Source organism: Leptidea sinapis, chromosome 7 (genome assembly GCF_905404315.1).
Source record: "Leptidea sinapis chromosome 7, ilLepSina1.1, whole genome shotgun sequence".
NCBI classification, from domain to species: domain Eukaryota; kingdom Metazoa; phylum Arthropoda; class Insecta; order Lepidoptera; family Pieridae; genus Leptidea; species Leptidea sinapis.
The window spans coordinates 3,597,629-3,623,803 of NC_066271.1; the positions used below are offsets into that span (position 1 = coordinate 3,597,629).

The 26,175-nt window shown below is 34.5% G+C and overlaps 1 protein-coding gene across 1 annotated transcript in view; it reads left to right on the plus strand.

The window, feature by feature from the left end:
* Positions 1-11,359: 11,359 nt before the first annotated feature.
* LOC126965408 (ATP-binding cassette sub-family G member 1-like) overlaps positions 11,360-26,175 on the plus strand; it is a 93,907-nt gene continuing 79,091 nt past the window's right edge. Inside the window, exon 1 of the mRNA XM_050809009.1 lies at positions 11,360-11,476. The gene's annotated coding sequence lies outside the window, so the exon portion shown is untranslated. The remainder of the gene's footprint in view (positions 11,477-26,175) is intronic.

Here is a 26,175-nt window from a genome sequence, read left to right on the forward strand (position 1 = left end):
ACGTGCACACATTGTTTGAGACTGGCTCGAGTACGCCCACTTGCGCGTAGTATTAGTTGCCATACTTTGCGACTACTCCTGCGGTATCTAGTTAGAGCGCAGCGGAGACCAATCGTTAATCTAAGTGACAACACCTATAAATTAATAATAGTAGATAAGGTTTCATGATTTTTATAGTGTTATACTTTTACCTTTAAACATTATTACAATGAAGTTATTATCGAAGTCAAAGTCAAATAACTCCTTAAACGCGCAACAAACAGCATACACCTTCCTTAAGGCAGGAAACGCCTCTGTTATTCCTTTAGTGTTGGAAGAGAATTTGAGCGGCGGTGATCACTTAACACCAGGTACGCTCGTTTAACCTTTTCCATAAAAAAACTTTATTTAATTAGGCTTAAACTAAGCTCTTTTGAATCGCCACTATAAATATTTATCTTAAACAAGCTGATACCCGCGACTTCGTCCGCGTACACACATGACTAAGCACGTATTACTTATAAAATCTTTATTTCTTAAAACTTTATTAACCTTATATTAAATGAAGATATCGCCATATTTTATCAATTTATATAAAAACAATCTAATAGATAGTTATCAACTGTAAGTAATCTACCAACTATGGTTAGCTACCTCCTGAGAAAGTAAGAAAGATATGAAAATTCTAATTAGTTATTCATTTTAAGCTATTCTTTCAATTTGATTTCTGAACGACGGGGGATACATCAAAGGACAAATGAAATCGTTGTTTTTATTTAATTCCCAGCATTTTCATATTTATATTCCTTTTAAACCTTCTCTGGACTTCCACAAATAATTCAAGACCGAAATTAGCTGAATCGGTCCAGCCGTTCTCGAGTTTTAGCGATATTAACGAACAGCAATTCATTTTTATATATATATAGATTACTAAATCTACCATAATATTATGTTAGGAAAAAGTAGAACTAGTAAGTTGAACACACAAGAAACTCAAGGGCCACACTTTTCAATCAAATATAAATTTGCTATATAAAATACACAACATACATATCGCGAACAGACGCGGGCAGGGGACTTTGTGCTATAGATTATCCCCCTTATTCGTAATGGTCCGCTAACTTAAAACAGCTGCTAAAGGGTGTTATTTCTCATTCTGACTTAGGTCAATAGAAGAAGACAGAGTGAGGATTAGCAACGCTTTAAGTTAGCAGACTATTATGAATAAGGGGGTTTATATACAACGCAATGCTTAAAATAATAATATTATAATTTGATTAATTAATTAACTAATGATAACTAATTATTAACATCTTAGACCATTTAAACATATACTGTGAGAGCTGTTAAAACGTCGAAACAAATTGAGGTTGACAGTTAGCCTCTATTTTGAGTAAGGCACGCACACTAACACAAAGTGACATACGCAAGTGTAAGCCGTAGCTTGTCACGCACACTAAAGTAATAAACCTGGTCTGTTTTCATCTGTTGTCTAGCAGCAAGAGGACTATCTAGACATGTCAATTACCTATGATTAACATTTTTTTTATTAAAATAAAGGACGAGACGAGCAGGACGTTCAGCTGATGGTAATTGATACGCCCTGCCCATTAATGCAGTGCCGCTCGAGATTATTGAAAAACCCCAAAAATTCTGAGCGGCACTACAATTATTGCGCTCGTCACCTTGAGACATAAGATGTCAAGTCTCATTTGCCCAGTAATTTCACTAGCTACGGCGCCCTTCAGACCGAAACACAGTAATGTTTACACATTGCATCACGGCAAAAATAGGCGCCGTTGTGGTACCCATAATCTAGCCGGCATCCTGTGCAAAGGAGCCTCCCACTGGTAAAACGCACATTACACAACACATATACATAATTATAAATGCACCAGTTTCACATGTCAACAATATTGGTTGCATAGCCGAATTGAAAAGCTCACTTGTCTCTCTATAGAAATAATTCATCTCGTTTGATTTAAATCATTACAAATCTGTAAATGTTTCCGCCTGTATACTTATACGTTTAAAAATAAATTCCGTCAGGTTAAAAGGTTATTGGCGATGTTATTTATCTAGACTGCAAGGTAATTAGTGTTTAACATATTACCTTGTCTATATTTTTCTATATCTTCCCATAATTAACAAGGTCTGTCTATGCTTAGCAGATAGTTAATATTTGTGAGACGTTTTTCAACCAAATATTTAACAGTTAAAAAAAAGTGTGTGCGTGTAATCTTTACGCGCGATTGAAGTAAAACTTAATTATAATTAATACATACATATATATATATATATATATATATATACTTCTTTGGCGTATGGAAAAATAAATCAAATTTTAACAAATAGTTAAGATCAAAGATAGTATAAACACTCAGCATTTAAGGTTAATATAAACAAGTATAGTAAATTAATTATTTTTTTTATTTATACATAAAATTTGTTAATATACCAGAAATAAAACAAAACGAAAAAAAAAATTTTAGATAATAATTTTTAATTAACAGTGTAAACAAATTATACATACCGACAATTCTATAAATGCACTCAAAACGCATGCGTTTTATCACTAATATTTAATATATTTATATAGATATATTAATACTACACAATAATAAGTCTTAACTAATAAGTCTTACATAATATTAAGACTTTTATGGTTTTCTCATGGATTCCACTGTCAGTTTTTTTTTATATATATGAGAGGGGGCAAACGGGCAAGAGGCTCACGGGATGGGGAGAGGTGAGGCAACCGCCCATGGACATCCGCAACAACAGGTGTGTCAAGAAATGCGTTGCCGGCCTTTTTGGTGGGAGTATGCTTTTTTCTTGAAGGTCCCTAAGTCGTATCTGTTCGGGAAGACCGCTGCTGGTAGTTGATTCCACAAAGTGGCTGTGCGAGGCAAGAAATTTCGAAGAAAACGCGCGGTTGTGGAATGCCAGACGTCTACGTGATGCGGATGGTACTTTGCACGTAATGTCCGATGGTGGAATTCGGCCGCTGGAATCAACCCGAACAGCTCCTCTGAGCACTCCCCGTGATAAATGCGGTAGAAGATGCAGAGAGAACCCACATCTCTACGCAATGCTAGAGAATCAAGCCGATCGGAGATGACTTGATCGTCGATGATTCGAGCCGCTCTTCGTTGTATGCGGTCAAATGGAAGAAGCAGGTACTGGGGAGCACCCGCCCAGAGGTGAGAACAGTACTCCATGTGAGGCCAAATTTGCGCCTTATAAAGTTGCAGGCGGTGGCTTTTAGTGAAGTACTGTCTCGCCTTACTGAGTACACCAAGCTTTTTAGAGGCCAGTTTGGCCTTCCCTTCCAAGTGACCACGGAACTGAACGTCGCTCGATATATCGACGCCAAGTATGCCAATACAGGCTGTGGCAGTTAGAGGAGTGATCTCGAATCGAGGGGATACGACAAAGGGAGACTTTTTAGTGGTGAACGCACAAACTTGTGTCTTCTTGGGGTTGAATTGGACTAAATTTTGTCGGATCTGGACCAAATTACAATGGGACCACTCGGGAAGCACCAGCTTTCAAATATAAAAAGAATTATCAAAGTCGGTTCACTCAGTCGAAAGTTTTGAGGTAACAAACATGAAAAATAACAAAAAAAATACGGACGAATTGAGAACCTCCTTCTTTTTTGAAGTCGGTTAAAAACATATTATGTTACTTGCTTCTACGCAGCTGTCATAGTCTATCTAGACGTATAAATGATCTACGTTATTTCGTTTTTTCTAATACGTATAAATGATGAGAGCTCATTTGGACTGTATGATTTTGAGCAAAGATTCCTTGCTTTTTCCATTTAAATAATTTAATATCATTTTCCTTTTTATATAACTTTTATAATATGATACTTGCTGCTATGGAACCCTTCATAAGCGAGTCCGACTCGTACTTGGCCGCTTTTTTTTACTTAGTGTGTAAATTTATATAACAAGAATTTATAATTATTTTTTGAGATAAATAAAGTTTTTTAAGCAATTAAATATATTTCGCACGGTCTATTAAAAAAATATATAGACACAAATCTCTCGATTGAGGATAGATGGAGCCCATTAAAACCAAGCCAACGCAAACGTATCCTCCATAAAAAACATTATTAATGCAAAATAATGCAAATTATATCAAACCTTGCTCAAAAAGGTATATTGGAAATCTACCAAATATGGCATAATATTATCGTCAACACCTTATTTATAATAAACTTACATTTTAATGTGATGCAAAGGAGAAAAATAATCTTCTTGGTGAGTAGTCAAGACTGGTAATGGATTCGGTAAAACAATATTAGATAATACAATATATACAATAAATTGTTACTTACATCCGTGTCTGGTCTGGAGTGGAGCACTCCACTATCAGCTTGAACTGTTGAACCTTCATTTTTATATGAATCATACGCCATTTAGTAGTTTTTAGTTTAAATATATAATTCCTTGCGATACGCTACTTTACTTATTTACCCATTCGCCTTTTTTTATAATTTGTCACTTTTATTATATTTTATAATTACTCACTTTTATTCTATTTTATAATTACTCACTTCTATTCTATTTTATAATTACTCTCTTCTGATCTATTTTATAATTACTCACTTCTGATCTATTTTATAATTACTCACTTCTGATCTATTTTATAATTACTCACTTCTGATCTATTTTATAATTACTCTCTCCTATTCTATTTTATAATTACTCACTTCTGATCTATTTTATAATTACTCACTTCTGATCTATTTTATAATATAATTACTTACCTGTATTCTATTTTATAATTACTCTCTTCTATTCTATTTTATAATTACCCTCTTCTATTCTATTTTATAATTACTCACTTCTTTTTTTTTTTCTATAACTTACGTAAGTCAAAACATTTACCTAATTTGGTGTAACATACATTATGTTAAATGCTGTAACTGTAAATACAGATTAAATAGCGACAATTAATTATTTTCTAGTTCTTCACACTAAAGTTGAACTTTTCCGAAGCGGTGCTAAAGTCATTGAAAAATTCATAAGTGATTTTTCTTTCTTTCTTTCCGAACCGTTTGACCTCGTGAACAGCTCGATCGCTTAAGCTATAAATACATGATCGGATTTCATACAGGCGAATTATCAGACGCGGACAATATTCGATGGAATATTATTATTACCGGACCGTACCAAGTACGACGCCGGACCAATTGGTGCGAGGCGCACACCGTACCTTCCGATGGTCCGGCCCTACTACCTACTACTACCAGGGGCATGCATATCATATAGGCAATTATGCAGTGCCTACCTCGTTATGAACCTAAATAAATACAGCACTAGTGTTAAAGTTAATTTACTACCTACGGCAGGCATACATATTGCATATACGAAGCAAGCATTCATAAAACTATAGCTCAACTACGACTAGTTAGATCTACAGTGCCTGCCTTGCTAGAAAAAAATGCACGCCCATGTACTACACCCAACCACGTGTTTAGGCTTTTAGCGTTCCGTAAGGATATTGCTTCATTTTGTGTCTTCACCACATTTATCACGGGAAGTATTTCGTAAAAATGTTTGATCTGATTCTTGCTGCAAAATTTAATCCTCTCATCATACACCAGAAAAGAATTGGCAGCATCCAAGGCTCCCGCCGGACTTCGCTGTAAAAGCCTTTAGGGCTAGCACAGAGGAGGTTTATAATCGGTAGCTTACACCCAAGCCTGACATATGGGCTCCGATTCGGGGTCTTCAATACGTAACAGTTTATTAGTAGCCAAGGGCTGTAAGGCATCAATTGCAGCCCGAGATACTATAGTCCGAGCTATATGCTTACCCCCGAGCTAACTACTCTGCTTTACATCTCGATTGTGATTGTGAGGTTAGTAGAAAAAAACTGGTATTACAATAATAAAATATTCTTAATTGCTGCTTCAGCTTCCATTTTCATTGAATCGGGAATGCAGCATATGTATATCTTCATCACTTGCAGAACTCATGTTTTTTTCTTAATTAGCACGTAATTATAAAAAAAATCCCAAAAACAAACAATATTTAAAGTAAAAGTTTTCTATTCCCGCCTTTTTTCATCTTTTTTTTTATTATTTTTTTCTTGAACGAAATTGAGCTTCGCCGTTCGATATTTAAAATTATATTCATACTGATATAAATGACTATTATACTCATACGAAGACAAGGCTGAATAGCGAAGCGAACTCTTTTGTCATTGGGCTGAATGTATGATGGCAATAGATGCCAGTATGATGGTTAGATGTACCTACAAGCCCCATTTGGGGGTAATAAGGACCTACTTACTGAATATGAGAGTTGTAAACGTATTTTAGGAGTGGTAGTGCCATGTTGGATCCTCACGGACACAACCGAATTGGCACGAAATACCACTCCCCCAGTCAAAACCGGCGTGAAATAGCGGCTATGCCGCTATATTTCGTCCGGTGAGTCCGTCACGGAGTAGGCCTACAAAAAATACAAATGGCAGCACGGACTAAAAATCAGAAATGAGGAGATCCGTAGGAGAACCAAAACTAGCAACATAGCCCTGCGATTGCGAAACTGAAGTGGCAGTGGGCAGGGCATATACCTCGACGTACAGATGGCCGTTGGGGCAGTAAAGTCCTCGAATGGCGGCCACGTACCGGAAGACGCAGTGTAGGTAGGCCCCCCACAAGATGGACCGACGATCTGGTGAAGACCTGCATAATAATAATACCAATGTTAAAGTTGCGCGGTGACAAAAGTTTAAAAACATAATAGATCAATAATATTAAAAATAAAACAGTAATATCTGCAAGCTGAAGCTGTGTCATGGCTTGAAGTAAAAATTATCCAATTGAATAAATTGCTCGTAATAATTTTACAATTAAATTAAATAATATTGATCGTCGTATTTGTAATGATAGCATATTTTCTAGTTGCTTACCTTGGCAGTGTTCGAATAATCAATTTAAATAAATCTGATTATTATAAATTGACATTTCCTAGAAATAATTATCATTTCTATTTATGAAAACAACTGATAAATTTGTGATTAGAATTGTTATGTACGTAACATGGTAAGATATCTCAAAAATTTGTTGATCAGTTCTACAATGTGAGTTTAACATCTTTTATAAAGTATAGATATAGATCCCATATTATAGCAAGTTATAGTAAAATTGTTGTTATTTCAGTATAGCAATAAAAATAAGATTAGAATCGTTATGTTACACAGTTAGATAAGTCTAAAATTTAACAGCAGACTTTTCTTATAAAATATGCTATTGTAACAGCACTTGGTAAACGTTATGAAGATACATCAGTTCGTAAAGGGGCTTTGACATGGGGAGAAGAAGCGATAAGAAACTCCCGGTCCATTTTTGAAGTCATATAACAACTTAGCCTACTTAATATAATAATATACAATTTAAGGTGTCCTGCACAGAACCAGACAAGAACCATGCATCATTATCCTCTATATTTTTATCTACTACTAGCTGACCCAGCAAACGTTGTATTGCCGATATTAAAATCTGGATACAAAAGCAAATTTTTAAAAAAATGTCAAAAAAATCAATCAAAAAAAAATCGTGTGGAAAACCCTTAACATTTAGGGGGATAAAAAATCGGAGGAGTTCAAAGTTTAACACCATGACACGAGAATTTTATATATTAGATACAATAGTAAGCCTTCTTTGTCTAACTTTCAAAATCAATGTTATTATTATAATATTATGTGTCTCTCTGTTTTGCTTTTTTGATATTTTTGTATTAGTTTATGCTAGAATACCTCAAAGGATACTTCAAAAACTCCTTAATTATAAATACTGCAAACAGACGCTTAATATACAAATCTGACAACAATAAGCGAGGATATTTTCTTTCCATACAGTTTCCAAAACTTCGTAACGTTTGGTTAATTTCTTGGAGGAGGTAATTGTCGACAACAAAATCCTGATTTATGAGTTTTTTACTCACGATTCTTAGTCGAATCTGTCTTAATACCACTTATGATTGATTGTCTCAACTGTGTAAATGCGATGGTTAGTTAGTTTTGGAATTCTTCAATCTAAAAAGGCCTGAGCCAATATTTTTACTTAAGTGGAGACTGTAACTCAAGACATAGTAGACCGCCCTTCCAATAAGTAGAGCGATGAAATACGCAAATAAGCGATACGCAAAGGATATAACACCATTTTTATTTCTTCAATTGTTCAGCTCCTAGATTGACAAATCTTGCCAAATTTTCAATTATGGACAATTTTTAATGTAAGCTTTTAATTGGTGCTACTTTCATCTTGTTATCACCTGGGCCCAGGAATGTATGGAAGCGTTTCCGTCTCCTTTGCTGGCAGTAGCTGGGATCTGGAAGGACAGCTGAAGATCGGGTTCAGTGGAATGCATTGAAAGAGGCCAGTAGTGGACTAATTCAGGCTGATAAAGACGGCGACGAAATGTAGCGTTTAACACGATGGGCTTGCTCCTGCAGATAATGTCAAGGTGCGTCCTCGACCAGCAATGAAAAACATATACGGCTAATTTACAACCAACAATGCACCGTTTATAAATTCTAAATGGTTATTAGAGGAAATTAAGTAGCTTTCTTATCAAACTATCTTTACAATTATCCCTAATTGGGTACACAGAAAACAAATATCATTGACACAACAGAATCTGTAAATAAAGTTAAATGGTGCATAACTCAACTTGCCGTAGTTCATAATTTGTACTTTTCCTCTACTTAATTGACCTTTATCAGCTCACTATCTTATCCCTTTCAATAACCATATACCGTCTCGTCAATAGTAAACAATAGCTCCACAACAAAACTCTCGACTCAAAAATAACTTGAGAGTCACTTAAAAAACAACTTAATGACAGTTTTCAGATTTCCGTTTCCTCATTCAAGTAGAAGGTCTACATCGGAACGTAATTAAAAACTTGAACGAATATCTTCACTTAGTAGAGCAACTTGGTAACAATGTCGGCATATTAAGGAAATGTTATGTACGAGTATAGCAACACCATGATGAATGTCATGTTCAATGAGTTATCCTTAACCTCTCGACAATCGCAGAGTACCTACAATCATATAAACATGCATTTATTTAACTTGCCGTATATGTTAGATCGTTAATTGTAAACTTAGGAAAAATTTTGCAAATGATGCAAATGCAAGTTTTTTTTTGAAGAAAAACTCCTTTACTTAAGCTTGACTTGGGGAGTAGGTAAGCTGGTGAATGCTTGACGAGAGCGTTACGCGAACGGTGATTTCTTGATTATTTCGTAATTTCGTTTTCGTCTCCAACAATTTAATAAATTAATATTTTGTTTTACTTCGTGCGGTCTAAAGCCCACTCTTCTTTTGTCTGTTATAGTAAATGTTTAAGTTAAATGTAACGTAGACTAAGATTTTCGATAATCTGACATAATTTAAATTGGTTGCCTACAGGACAGGCTACGCCTAGTGTAGGGACCAAATATGATGTAATATGTGATAAAGTGTCTGTATATAATAAATAAAAATAACCCAGCCTTAATGTTTATTTTTAACTTGGTAACAAGTTCAAAATGTTGTAAGATTCTAATATAAAGCTTACGTGTATATTGTCACATTAACCACCTGATCATGTCTCATTTATCTTGACAACTCAATACTCAGGTACCTACAGACGTCAATGAAAACCAATTAATATCCTTCACATCGAAGTACTATGCAGTGAGTGAGAAAATACGTGACCGGCAACAAGTATAAACTTGTAATGACTAGTGATTTAGAAATCTATATTTAGAGCGGACCTGCGGTATAAAACTCTCAACAAATCACTATAAAATATACACTTTATATCAGCTTCGTTTGATGTAACAAGGAGTTAGTAATGTTTTTACAGTTTTCATAAAATATTTGTTTTCATAATTTTATTTGTGTATTAATCCTAGAAGTGAGGGTTATTACTTTAAAAACATAACAAAATGATTAGATTTACAAGAGAAATATCTAAGGTCAATTTCCTAATATACAAATATTGGGGTTGAGCAGGTTATCCACTGTAAAGTAGATCCTGTAGATGAAGCCACAACCGGAGAGATGAACAAAGCATACAAGATTTTATGACGATACGTTACTCGAACGGTTGGCTCAGTTGGTCAGAGCACCGGCACGGAACGCCGGAGGTCGTGGGTTCGAGTCCCGCATCGTTCATAAAATTTTGTTTTTCAAATTTTATTTGTGTTACAAGGAGTTCTTACCCGTATATAAACAACTCCTTATTATAAGGTTGGCAGAAAAGTTAAGGAATGGAATAATATTTAATTTCAAATTAGAATATTGACGCGAATAAGAACAGAATCGAATAGATGGATTAGAGAATGAAGTAAAGTAAGAACGGTTGGCCTTCGACCCAATATTAAATAGAAAGTGAAAGAATGTGTAAATAAGAATATATATATTTAAAAGAAGAAGATTGTTTTATTCTGCAACGATCCCGCGTGTGAAGGAGGACTCACGTGCTACATTATGTTTAAGGAAACATATATGGTATCCAAATGTTATAGCCTAAACACACGGTCGGATTTGGTACGGCCGGACCATGGGAAAGTCCGGTGGGCTTGAGTGGGCGTCTTGCACTAATTGGTCCGGCTTCGTATTTGGTACGGTCCGCACGGTAATAATAATAAGCGATGGACAATAATATGTCGCTGACCATTGAATATGGTCCACTACCGGACTGCGTCATTTTGTCTCTTGCAACACCAGAGGAATCACAGGAGCGTTACCGGCCTTTAAGTAAGGTGTAGGTGTACGCGCTTTTGTTGAAGGTACCCATGTCGCATCGTCCCGGACACACCGCACAAGGAAGCTTATTCCACAGCTTTGTAGTACGTGGAAGAAAGCTCCTTGAAAACCGCACTGTGGAGGACCGCCGCACATCAGATGGTGGGGATGATATCCTAACTTGTGGCGTGTCGTACGAAGGTGGAATCCGGCGGCAGGAATCAGATGAAACATATAAGTGAATGAAGTAAATTAAGCGACGTCTCTAGGCAACGCCAAGTGATCCAGCCGTTCACAGAGCACTGGGTCTCCGACAATTCGAGCAGCTAATCCTGGCTAAGCTGGCATCCTGTGCAAAGGAAACTCCCACTGATTGTATGTATAACTGGATTAGGTCATATAAATAAATGAAAAAACTCTTACTCTGTATATAACATTGCGATGAAAGCGAAATTTCAAAAGTTGCAACAAACCAACAGCATTTATTCAGATTCTGTAAGCGCTTAAGCGGAGTGCAATGAACTATTATTATAATATTATCAATCTTAACAATTAAGATTTATAACACCGCATATTTTATAAGATAATCATAATAAAAGTACACTCGGTCAGTTGTCTTCCGATCGCCGCATGCAGCGGTCGTCAGGTGTGTGCATAAGCGTGTCGTAACACGAGACCTAGTATTTTACGTTTGAAGTGAAAGTTAGTTCGTGTCGGATGAAATTTGACGGTAATGTTTCCACTAATAATAATTGTTTTGTATAAAATATCTCTCATGTATTACTTAATTTTTAATAATGTAGGAAATAGTGTGGTAATGTGCATCTTTTATTGAATTGTAGAATATTCTTGTTATTTTTTAGTAAAGTCTAAGTTCCGAGTAGGAAGCAACCTTGATACATCCGTTTTAGGGACTATAAGCCCATGAGTAACTTAATGGTAATTTACTCATGTGCTATGAGTATTGTATATCGATAATTGCGAATTGGTTGGCTGAAAATTTTCTATCAAGTCTACAGGTCACTATTATAATAAAAAAAAAACACTTTTTTTATTACATTTCCTTACGAGAGACAAATTACGTACCAAACGAAAGTGTCAAAACCCATTGATTATATTAACGACTAGCTGACCCAGCAAACGGTGTTTCGCCATATTAATTATTTTTAGAGTTAGACCCTTTCTTGGACATTGCACCATTACATTATTTTTCTAAAATAAAAGAATTTTTCTGAAATAAACGTAGCCTAAGTGTCTCCTTATTACATCAGCTACCTGCCAAAAAAGTCCAGCCAGTCCCGTCATAATCGGTCCAGCCATTTCAGAGATCAGCCGGAAAAAACAGACAGACAGACAGACAAAAATTGGAAAAATTATTGTTTTGGTGTACCGTATATATATTCATATATATGTTAGTGAAAAACGGTTATTTCAATATTACAAACAGACTCTAAAATTTAATTTATATGTATAAATAACTTGACAATTTTTTTTGTTTTTAAGTTAATAGACTAGAAATATATTTATTTACCATAGGGAGTGACATTAACATAACATATTGCAACAACACTTATCATAAAGGTACATCAGTTCCTACAGGGGCTCTGACTTGGGGAGAAGAACTGATAAGAAACAGCCAACCCATCTTTTAAATCATATAATTACAAAATTGCTTAACCTACTTAATTAGTCCGGTCAATCTAGACATCGGAAGGTGCATAAAATCACAAGAAGCTGAAAATCAGTAAAATTGTTCAAAACATAATCTATATATATATAAATGAATTGCTGTTCGTTAGTCTCGCTTAAACTCGAGAACGGCTGAACCGATTTGGCTATTTTTGTGGAAGTCCAGAGAAAGTTTAAAAGGTTAAATAAATATGAAAATACTCGGAATTAAATAAAAACAACAATTTTGATTTTCATTGATGTGTCCTCCATCGCGTCGTTCAGAAATCAAATTGAAAGAATAGTGTAAAATGAATAACGAAATAGAATTTTTATCTTACTAACTTTCTTAGGAGGTAAAAAATAAACTTAATTTTATATACAGAACAACGTCTGTCGGGTCAGCTAGTTATGAATAAAATATTTAAGTTCCCCATCATTCCCGTGTATGGAAAAACTTTACTCGAGCTTAAAGTCGTAGTAAAAAAGTATTGATACTTTATTAAAGATTATTTTATGATCAACAATTTTTGTCTGGGGTACTGTTATTATAATTTCAAGATTTTCAGCAAAACGACTCTCCGTTTTTTTTACTTTTGATCTCGTGTAAATTTTTTTCCATACGTGGGAATGATGGGGAATTTAAAAATTTTATTTGCGCTTAAGTTATAATTAACTATAGTATTGACATTAATGTTCGGACAAGCCAAAATCACAGTCGTGATATTTTTTTAACATTAACTTCAATTGCACGTGAGAGACTTTCTATTTATTCAGATATTTATCTATCTAGTTAGATATCGCTTCATATTCTTAATTCAGATCCTGTACTATTATAACAATTTACTGACTGTCAATAAAAATTACCAGTGATAAGTGTAAACATAACTGTGTTTCGGTCTGAAGGGCGCCGTAGCTAGTGAAACTACAGGGCAAATGAGACTTAACATCTCATGTCTCAAGGTGACGAGCGCAATTATTGTAGTGCCGCTCAGAATTTTTGAGTTTTTCAAGTATCCTGAGTGACACTGTATTGTAATGGGTAGGGCGTATCAATTACTATCAGCTGAACGTCCGGCTCGTCATGTCCCTTATTTTTATTAAAAATACGCAATATTACGAACCATAGATTAAGGGTAATGACCTCAAAATCCACAGGCCACATATTATATATTATAATGTGTGGTGTTATTGTAGTACGGTCGAACCATGTTCTCTGCTTTTTATTACTTACATTTTCTTTGAGGCATACTTCGCTTTATGATCAACGCTCGCACCTGATACTTTTTTAAAAATTATGATAATCTTCTATATTCTATACTCTATTCTGCTGTGAAACAATTTCAGTACGACATATTTTACGAAGTAATTGTCGATGTTATGATATATTATTGACAAATTCATATAAAAACATTATTTTTTTTATTAAATACAGAACAACGTCTGTCGGGTCAGCTAGTTACAAATAAAAATTGAAGTAATTCTTACAATCAATTGTAGCAATTTCAAGCATTAGGGAATTTAATTTACTTGATTAGGTGGTTCGGTGGTCAGTCATACCTATCTCAAAAAGTATTTTTTTTTTATTTCTGTTTTAAATTTGTCTCAGTCAAAGAGTCGGTCTACTTCGTGAGCATAATTTTGATTATTTATAAATCAAATAAAATCAAATTTTATTTAGATTTGGTTATTTATATTAACAGATTTACATGAGAACATTGTATTGGGCTCATTGTATCAGGATTTTCGCATAAAAAAAATTTAAACACACTCACAACAAATTAAACACTCGTTCATATGCTGGTATTGATACGTTATTTAGAAAAAAAATGATATTAGAAACCCTAATATCACTTTTTAAAGACCTAACCATAGATACCCCACGTATGGATTTAATGAATAAAAATTTTTTGAGTTTCAGTTCTAAGTATGGGGAATCCCCAAAATTTATTGTTTTTTTTTTATTTTTGTGTGAAAATGTTAATGCAGTTTACAGAATATATCTACTTACCAAGTTTCAACAGTACAGTATAGTTTTGCAAAAAAGTGGCTACGTGACGAAACAATAATGGTTCCGTTTTTTGCTATTTGACTACGGAACCCTAAAAACGAATAATGTCTTTGTTTAATCCTTTGTCAAAGTTTCCTGTGAACAAATGTGTACAGAACCCGCCATGTGTCATCGTCGTCAATTGTTATAAGAAGTTAATGACCTCAGTTGATGGAGAAGAAACGTTAACTACTGATCGAAATCTTTATTTGAGTAAGCTCTATTAAGTTTCTCTCATGTATAATAAATGTTTGCCATCAAATAACTTGTGGCGTACGTGTAAGAAATAGGCATACAGTAACCCAGAATTTTTATACCCCTTAAAAACTGTCATTTTACATAGTAACAAAATCAAATCATACCAAAATTAGTTTATTCGTTGAGGTTAACGCACTCGAGTTTTAAATATGTTAAAATTTGTAGCACATTATACTTTTTATTACAATTTCGTAAATTCTATTTTTATTTCTTCAATTGCTCAGCTCCTTGATTGACAAATCTTGCCAAATTTTCTATTATGGGTTATTTAAATTTATGCTTTTAAATGGTGCTACTTTCGTCTTGTTATGCCCAGGCATGTATGGAAGCATTTCCATATCCTTTGCTGGCAGTATACTGCTGGGACCTGGAAGGAAGGATATACCCTTTAAAAACGGTCATTATAAATAATAACAAAATCAAATCATACCAAAATCGGTTTATTCGTCGAGGTCAACAGACTTTGAATTTAATTTTTAATATGTCAAGTTTTAAATATGTTAAAATTTGTACTATTTTTAATCGTCTATCACAACTTCGTAAAAGGTTGAGCAATAATAAGAAGAAGTGGCAAGAAACTTAAATCAATATTTACAGCTTCACTGCTTTATAAAATTATTTTAATTACAATCTATGTTATGGAACAAAAATACTTAAATCTTACTACTTAGGTACCTAAGCAGCCAAAAAAAAATATATAACGTTAATAAGATATAAAAAAAAAATACAAGATGATTGAGTAGGTATAGAAGACACATCAATCAAAACGATATCAACATTGTGAAGAAACATATAACTATAAATTGATAAGAAAACATTATTTATAGATTTAATCAATTTTATTATTAATATTCTATATATTATTATTATATTAATTAATTACGGAACGAACAAATTTGATTCAATAATTGTTAACTTCCCACCAAATGCGTGATTGTCACGTTCGTTCAGTGCTTCATTCTGTCAAGTGTCAAATGCGTGCTCATCCAGCTCGTTCAGTATTTCATCCCGTCAAGTGTCAGATGCGTGACCATCCAGCTCGTTCAGTGATTCATCCCGTCAAGTGTCAAATTTTTGAACATCCAGCTCGTTCTTCATCCTGTCGAGTGTCAAAAGCGTGCTCATCCAGCTCGTTCAGTGCTTCATCCTGTGAAGTGTCAAGTGCGTGCTCATCCAGCTCGTTCAGGTCTTCATCCTGTGAAGTGTCAAATGCGTGCTCATCCAGCTCGTTCAGTGCTTCATCCTGTCAAGTGTCAAATGCGTGCTCATCCAGCTCGTTCAGTGCTTCATCCCGTCAAGTGTCAAATTTTTGAACATCCAGCTCGTTCTTCATCCTGTCGAGTGTCAAAAGCGTGCTCATCCAGCTCGTTCAGTGCTTCATCCTGTGAAGTGTCAAATGCGTGCTCATCCAGCTCGTTCAGTGCTTCATCCTGTGAAGTGTCAAATGCGTGCTCATCCAGCTCGTTCAGTGCTTCATCCTGTCAAGTGTCAAATGCGTGCTCATCCAGCTCGTTCAGTGCTTCATCCTGTCAAGTGTCAAATGCATGATTGTCACGCTTGTTCAGTGCTTGAATCCTGTCAAGTGTTTAATGCGTGACAGTCACGCTTCATCAGTGTTTTTCCCCATCCCAAAAGTGCCCAACGATAAACAAGATTTCACTACCAAATTACATTTAAAGGAATAGTTCAAAATATTATCACATGTTTTAAAATATTATGATATCACTTGACACAGATTGAGAAACAGTTTCGTAACTCTTAGCTCTCCGCGGGTACTTGGCTGTAGTAAGGTGAACCGGGTTCCTATGTTACCTAAAATGTTTAATGTTGTCTTTGGCATTCTGTTATGTACTTTAGCATAGTTATCGCGTCAATTTAAGTGTATTTCTTATACAGCAATTTCGATTTTAATAATAATATATTTTGAATACAAACGAGAGTATTACATTATTTAAATTTAAAACAATACACTATATAATCTGTCTTATTTAAAAACGCGATGTAATATTAACATAAGTAATATTACCTAATTCAAATTTAAAATTACTTCACCCTGTCATGTAGTTCTGTAGTGACAAAGGTAAGATAAAGATAAAAAGTTTTGAATTTCGAATAACTTTACTTCGCGTTAATTAATAACATTGTATAATGTTATGTTCATATATATTTACGTAATAGTAATTTCGGTGATCATTGTTGCTAAAGTCAATCATCCAATGCTATTTATAATGAATTAACTACGTAATATGAAGTTAATAAATACAAAGTTTACTGTAAATAACTAAGAATTAATAAACATCCAAATACCGTTCATTCATTCCTCTCACAAAAACGCAAGCACTCTGTTAAGATCGTCTGCCATCCATCTGCAAATAAATCACAAGCAGGGTTGGCTTCGAGCAGAGAGAGACCTCGGTATAGGTGAGTTGGTGCGAGCCACAGTACGATGTGTCGGACTCGCGAACAATCTATGCCTGCGCCTCGAACAGTAATTTTCCGGTACAAGATTCTACATAGCTCAACATGCAAACTCGGCGCATCTATATCACCTCTGAGAACTCTGCACATAACTGTGTGCTGCTGTCGTTTTCGCCTAATCTTTAGGGAGTTGTAGACTAAAGTACCCAGAAGAATTTTGTGTGATACATATAGGGGTAGTATCCATGCGTACGTTTGTAAAGGTACCTAAGAAAAGCTTTTTGTACCTTTTCGAGAAGGAGTACATAAGTACTTTCATGCGGATTCCACACACACATAGCTGTTTCTAGCTTGCTGCGCACTAAAGCACCAAATAAAAGCCTTATGACTGGTTCAGATGTGAAATCCCCAGAATTCCTCAAAACAAAGCCCAAAATTCTATAGGATTCCTTGGCCAGAGTGGTAATATGATCATGGAAGGTTAACTTTCGATCGAATGTGACCCACTGCGCCCTGACCAAGTTCTGAGCCTCATTTTGTTTATAAAATAGTTTATTTTCATGGTCTTATAGCTTGTTTCAATAGCTTTCTTATACATTCTCTCATATCATACACGTAAAATAATAAGCATTGACAGGCCGCTGCGACAATCGCGCCGATCATTGAAATACCGCGGCGCGGGGGCACTTGCCGATTACGGAAGGTAAAAATAGCTTTTCTCAGAATCTGGAACTCCAAGAAGAAAAATATATTTGTGAATGAAAGAAGAATTATTAAGCTTTATTTTATGCTAACATTTACCGAGACACAAGAATATTTGTATGGCCCAGCTCCATACAATGCTGGTCATATTGTGAATCTCGCTAGTATTACGTACATAACGTTAATGCTAAATCTGCAATCTACACCAATATGTTAAATCACGAAGATTACACAGCGATATATTCACATCGTAATCTCAGGTCAGTCTTTATTACATGTTGACTCATAATAGATAAAGTTTATCATATGATATCATTTGAATTACTGTTATCTAAATACGCGAACTCTAAGTAAATATAATATACTTGGAGTACTGACATACCTAATATGGATACGATATATATATCGTGCATTCGATTGATTCCAGCAATGTTTAAACTATTTCATAAGTTCAATGTCCACGTTAGTCATATCAGATAATTTTTATAGCCGATGTTATTGTACTCATTAAATTCAAATGACACACTTTTCTACAATAGTTTTGCACAAAAACTGAACATCGGGTGGCAAAATTTGTTTCAGTTGTAAAAGGTCGACTTTCAAAGAAACTTATGCTTCTTTGCACCTGTGCATAAAAATAATAGAGAACTCCCAGGCCCAAGGGTGTCGTAGAAGGCGGCTTAGGACATATTTACCAGTGGTTGGCTGCTTTGCCGGATGCCGGCTAGATTATGAGTACCACAACGGTGTCTTTTGTCTGCCGTGAAGCATTAATATGTAAACATTATTGTTTCGGTCTGAAGGGCGCCGCAGCTAATGAATTTACGGGGCTAATGAGATTTAACATCTTATGTTCAAGGTGACGAGTGCAATTGTTGTTGTAGTGGAAAGGCGTATTAATTACCATCAGCTGAATGTACTTCTTGTCTCTCTCATCCCTTATTGTCATGAAAAAAAGAACTACTATTAACTAACTATTTTTGGGTTTCATACCAGAAGGGCAATGAACGCAAACCAATTACCATATGTGTAATGAAACATATAGTGACTCTACTACAATATTAGATAGAGTAACAATGAGTGCGGTAATGAAGGAGAGCGGAGTCTGCGGTCGTACCGATTCATTCCATTGCAAGTTGGTACTATTTAGGAGTGTCACGTACACGGAGTCAGTTTCACGTGTTTGGTGTTCTAGTACACGACTGTTCTACTCACTTAGTGAAATTTATTATTAATTTTAAATATAAACTCAATTTAAAATTTTGGGAACTATGCGTCGAAACCACTTTGTACGTTTTTAGCGGCGGAACGCAGGATTTAACATAGTTCTTGTATTTATTACAAATTTGCTATTACAAAGACTCTACAGTCAGCAAATCTGTCAGGAGGCTGTAACAAATAAACGTGTTTACCGCTACAGATAAAAAAAAAGATGTCAGTTTAATGCTAGAAATGGAAAGAGTATAAATATTTAAGATTTTTTTTAAATGGACATAGCCGGCTACTTGTTACAGGCCTGCCCTGCCCATTATCATACATATATAACTTTCTTATAGAAAATTATACTTGTTGATTCTCAACCCATGAAATACGAATGTGCCCAAAAAAAATTCCATTAGAGAAATGTAAAACATCTAAAATAATATCAGTATTTGATGACATAAACTTACAATGCCTACTACTACTCCACTGATGTTTGTATGGCGTTGTATATGATGCTTTTAAGACAAGCACCCAGATAATGTTCAAAACAAATATTACGAAATTCAAAAGAATTGTTAAAAAACGTTTGTGTGGTAAAGGTTACTATAACATAAATGACTTTCTTAATGATACCACTGATTGGGAACTGAGCGATCGCCCACAGGCTAATCATAAATTTTATTGCCTGATTTTACATTGTAACCATATTTATATAAAAAGGCATAACTTTTGGAATGGGTGGTAATGTTTGACTTTCAATAAGTGATTTTCTATCCTGTTTTGACTAAATTTTTTTGAATTTCATGCTTTTCTTCACTAATCTGTACTCTCTGACATCGCCCTACTTCTTCTAGAAAAATTGGTACTAATAGTTGATTAAAGAGTTTGTTTTTTTACAACTTCAAGGGACAAAAACAGTGTTAATATAACTCATTGCTGAACTACGTTTTTACACAGCAATCGGCGCTTTTGACACAATATAACACTAGAAATAAGGGATTTGATGGATTGGATTGTAACTAATTCTAGTAGGCTTCATAAGATACATAATAGCTTTAAGGGTAAATGTATACACTTCTATAATAAAGTCCTAGCCACTGTTCAGGCATTATCTATAAATAAATTTAAATGTTTTATAAAAAAATGGCTCTGTCGTAAATCCTATTACTCCACTGCTGAATATCTAAATGATTGGACGGCCTGGGACTAGATTGTGATTATTTTATAGCGATAGAAATGACTGTACAATATTGTATATTTTTATTGAAAAGAGCGCATAAAAAAAGAATGCTGGGAGAGTTTCTTGCGCCGCTTCTTCTCTCTCAGAGTGCCATTTGTTTCCGAAGCGGTAGCAGTGTCTAGTAGTTATTAGAAATGACATCAAAAAGAATTCTAAAGGAATCAATTTTGACAAAATAAATGCCTTTTATGCCTTCTAAAGAGTTTGTTTTTTTTTACAACTTCAAGGGACAAAAAAAGTATTAATATAACTCATTGCTGAACTACGTTTTTACTCAGTAATCGGCGTTTTTGACACAAACTATTAAAATCAACCTTATTTTCGCCGAACAATCAGCAGTAACTCATTCTCGTTGATATTTAAGTAGGCAACTTAAATAGCATTCGACGTTGAACTTGACATGTTTATAACTTAAATATTATCTCTTCATTGGATGAAACACTTTTGTACCAAGGTAACCGTCAATTTAATGTATTTTTATTGTGTTAAGGTAATGTCTCTTGTATCCAATATTTTATATTTAACCGTATACGGAACGATGCGAAGAAAAGCACTGCGAAAGTGACTAAATAACAATATTTAGTAAGTGAGTATATCTCAAAGTCAAAGTCAAAAAATAAAGATTTTTCATTCATTTTTTCATTTTTTGATTCACTGTAAACTTTATAAGTTTTTTAGTGCAAGTCTGGATGAAGTACAAAAGTTACAATAGCACTCCAATGTCTATAACAATATTCATTAACAAAATTTTGAAACATTTATTCCAACTAACTTTATGGTTCAAATAATCTTTCACTTCTCAATCTTTATAATAGGCCTTAGATGTTAATTTATTTTTTACGATACACTTAATTTTTTAAATAGGTAATATTTTAATATCATTTGGGAGTTTTTTTTTTATAAAATATAACACAATCCGATGGAATATCTTTATTTGGAACTAACACTACAAAGACAGTTTGAAAAACTCATCTAAATAATTATGTGACACACACGGACAGACAGACAGACATGACGAATCTATAAGAGTTCCGTTTTTTGCCATTTGGCTACGGAACCCTAAAAATCAGACGCATATAGCAATATGAAGGCAATATAATAGTGTAATACTTTTTCTTATCTTCGATTTGTTTATAATTGATAGTAATCTCGTAATTAGGTAGGTATTGTAAAAATAATCAATTCAATTATCCGTTTCTTTCTATATCTTTAAACAAATATCAGTTTCCGGTCTTAGACAAGTCATTGTATTAAACATTTTAATTTTAAATAATCTACTTATTCAGTATTTTCAAAAATCTAAATATTTTCGAAGTAAAACTTCTTTAGGCGTGACTTGAGGGTAACTCGATATTTTTTCTGACGGAAGTAACTGTTTTCTTAAAAAAAATAAACTTGCTCGCGCGAAATAACATTTCTGCATTTATTTATAATAAATATTTAATTTAATACAACTTGCTACCTGCTGATAGGGTTTAAGTCGGTGTCTGCCCGCAAGGGTTATTTGGTTCTAGACGAAGCTATCCCGCTCAAAGTCACTATTTTTAACTAGCAATGTGCTGTTCACAAACAATAATAACATAATCCACGTAAACAAAAATATTCATAAAATGAAAACTACTGGGCCAAACTAAGTCAAAACATTTCGCATCAAACTAAGGAAAAATCACGAAAATCGGATCATAAATCTCAGCGTTGTACATACATATAAAAAATACCAATAGAATTGAGAACCTCCTCCCGTTCGAAGTCGGTTAAAAATTTAAATAAATAAAAATTAGTTCTATTGACTGTGTCGAATATATATATTTTCGCAAATGTATTTAAAAACTTTTTTCCAATTTAATTAAATAACTGATCTCATTAATATTTCATTAAAACAATACATTGTTACACTCAAATATGATAATTGTCATTAATTAAGTATTTGTATATGCGTAGTTCCAATAATTACAATTATTCAATAGAATTATTACAAAATCGCCATTCAACGATATTTAAATCCGATTATTAATCATGTTATTACAAAACCGGTTCATCGTTAAACCGATGCATGTTGCACACACGCGCAATGACCCGACTACCACATATTACCTATTGCTTAATACTGTCGTTTTTCCTATCGGATCTAGGTCAGCCATTTTAAGTTTTCGCGTTTCGATTTATTTATTTATTAAGATAGTTACACCAACAACACGTAATTCTAAATTCAAATCTGTTGTTGTTGTAAACGGTCGTTAGCTGTCAGCTACGATTATATATCTATAGGTATATCTATCAGGGGCGTGCATATCATATAGGCATATCCTTTATATAGAACCTTAATATATATAGCACTAGTGTTAAAGTTAGTTTAGTTTAATTTGGTTCCGTTATTTTATTACAAAAGTTCTATTGAACACTCAGTCATAAAATGTTTCCTTACGCTAGATACTAAATTCGTACAGTAAGTAATCTTTACTTATTCCAAAGCACAACTTCGATTAGTTAAATGCACAATGCCTACCTTGCTAGAAAACCAAGCAAGCAACCTGCAAGTATAACGGCTGGATCACTTGGCGTTGCGTAGAGACGTCCCTTCATTGTGTGTTTTTTTTTTATGAAAATAAGGGTCGAGACGGACGTCCAGCTGATGATAATTGATACGCTTTGCCCATTACAATGCAGTGCCGCTCGGGATTCTTGAAAAACCCCAAATATTCTGAGCGGCACTACAACTGCGTTCGTCACCTTGAGACATAAGATGTTAAGTCCCATTGCCCAGTAATTTCACTAGCTACGGCGCCCTTCAGACCGAAACACAGTAATGCTTACACATTACTGCTTCACGGTATAAATAGGCGCCGTTGTGGTACCCATAATCTAGCCGGCATCCTGTGCAAAGGAGCCTCCCACTGGTACTGCTGCTGAGCATTGCTATGTTTAGGGCCGGAGGGCGCCGTAGCTAGTGAATTTACTGGGCAAATGATACTTAACAGCTTATGTCTCAAGGTGAAGAGCGCAATTGTAGTGCCGCTCAGAATTTATTGGTTTTTCAAGAATCCTGCACTGCATTGTAATGGACAGGGCGTATCAATTACCATCAGCCGAAAGTCCTGCTCGTCTCGACCCTTATTTTCATTATAAAATAAAAACTAAAAATATTTAAATATCAATTGAAGGTAATGTTGAATGGGAAATAAATGAATCGTTTCCTGTTTGTTTCCATAAACTGTGGTAATGCACAATTGATTGCTATTATTATATAAATATCTGGCAAATTGAACTGAACAGACAGTCTGCATAGTTTTTAATGCTAGTTTGTATATTTGTTTGGGACTAGTTGATGCCCGCGACTTCGTACACGTACACACATTACTCCGCACGTTGTAGCGACATTTCAACAATTTTTTTTAAATAAAAGAACACTTTTAGCAGCGCACGGGATATTAAGAATATTATGGGTAAATTTATTGAATTAGGCGTTACTTTGCGGAAATCCATAATTATACAAATGATTTAAGTCTTCTTTAGTGTTAAACATGTTTCCTGATGCCTCGTGTAGAGGCGAAACACGTGTCGAATTGTTTCTTTTGTTTAACAAATATTGGCGGAATTAACACTAAAGAAGATTTAAATCATTTGTATAATATTATGGGTATTTTTTTTTGTTTAAATTATTGGAGTTTAAGTGAGGTACCCTAATTTTCATGAAATTATTATATAGCCTTTGTCACCCGGGAATAGTGTAGCTTCCCCACAGTGAAAGAATTTATATGTATGTAATGAAATATAAAATATCAATTTTTTTTTAATTGTGTCTGTGTCAATATCTACTCGTTTCGAACTCGCTTATAGCGTTCTACGTGTCACATATAATAATGCGTTTAGGAGGCTGTTGGGGCTACCATGGTGTTGTAGCGCTTCTGGAATGTTTGCTGAGGCATCTGTGGATGGTTTCCATGCCATAATGCGCAAAAAAGCGGCTCTCCATGTTGCAGCGTCTACGTGTAAGCAGTAACAGCATCCTAAAGATGATTGCTGCCAGAGCTGACTGTTCCTTCCAGAAACACTGGATACAGTTACCTCTAGGTTTATAAATATATTTCACTTATAATACTAACGTAGTTCATAATAATATTGTTACTAATACATTTACTAATATATATGGAGATGTCTCTGAATTAAATAAATAAATGCTCTTAATATTATAACAAATGTGTTTATTTAGCCCCTTTCAAAATCATTTATTAAATAAAAAAATATTCCTCAGCAAACTGACACGAATAGTTTGTTCCCTTACGAGTACCTTTAATCGACACGTCAGGTATCTGTTTCCTCAAACGCATTATCCTGATAGGGTTACATAATATCAAACAGGTTTCTAGGTACAAAACCCCAAAGAGTTCGTTAACTTATCCTTCGTGTTTACTTCACAATAAGCGCCGGTTTCACCAATGATGTAGAACGCGATTAGAACAGTTTGACTTAGTTTACGATCAGTGTAAACGAGTTTACAGATTCAATTCTTATTTCACCAACATTAACTAATCGCAGTTATGGCCTAAACGCGTTTGGATACTGACGGCCGAATTTTTCACGTTCCACTTAATATTTGATTGCGTCCAAGAGTTGCCACTGTCGTTAACATTATAGAAACAATGGCATTTAATTGATTTTTTTACTGTTCATACTTATCGATGACGGTTATGACAAGTATTTGATCCCTTTTATTTTTACGAAAATAAGGGAAGAGACGAGCAGGACGTTCAGCTGATGGTAATTGATATACGCCATGCCCATTACAATGCAGTGCCACTCAAGATTATTGAAAAACCCAAAAATTCTGAGCGGCACTACAATTGCGCTCGTCACCTTGAGAAATAAGATGTTAACTCTCATTTACCCAATGATTTCGCTAGATATGGGGCCCTTCAGACCAAAACACAATAAAGCTTACACATTACTGTTTCACGGCAGTAATAGGCGCCGTTGTGGTACCCATAATCTAGCCGGCGTCCTGTGCAAAGAAGCCTCCCACTGCTAATTTTTAATTTCACCAACACAAACTAAACGCAGCTATAGCCTAAACGCGTTTAGATACTGACCGCCGAATTGTTCACGTACAACATATTTGATCGCGCCCAAGAGCTGTCACTATTGTTATCCTATTGAAACAATGACATTTAACTATTCTGATTTTGTTCATACTTATTGATGACAGTTTTGACAGGTGTTTGATACATTCTATTCTATTGTTTATGACATGTAAACTAAGTTTACGTCAACACATGGTATTAAGGGTGATATCAATTTGTGCTTAATCAACATCAAAACTGATATTTAAACTTGTTTACGTAACCAAGTTTTATAAAACTCAGTTTGAAGTGTCATTGGTGAAATTGGGACTAAGAGTATTTGTCCGCTGCAGTTCTAAAACAACATAAAAGTATATTAACGGTATGGGTCTGACATCAACAGCTAGCGATATAAACAAAAACATAAAATGATCTTATTTTCAATGGAAGCTTTATAGCACGACTGTACTTATCAGGTATATTGGGACAGCTTCAGAATATTGACAGCTAATTACTGACAGTAGAAGGTAGTAATTTATCTCTATCTGTAGATAGTATATTGTGAACGGCCGTTAATTGGTTTTGTTCTACCTTTAACTGAAATTGTACGAAAGGGTTATTGAGGATCATTATATTCAAATATATTAATTCAAAATAAGATATAAAATCATTTATTGAAAGTCAAAAACTATCACCCATTCCAAAAGAATGCCTCAGTCCTGAGAAGAACGGGCGCAAGAAACTCAGCAGGCTTTTTTTCATAAAAATATGGTAACAAAGTAATATTGTACAATTAAATTTATTATTTAATAGCCTAAGGGCGATCGCTCAAT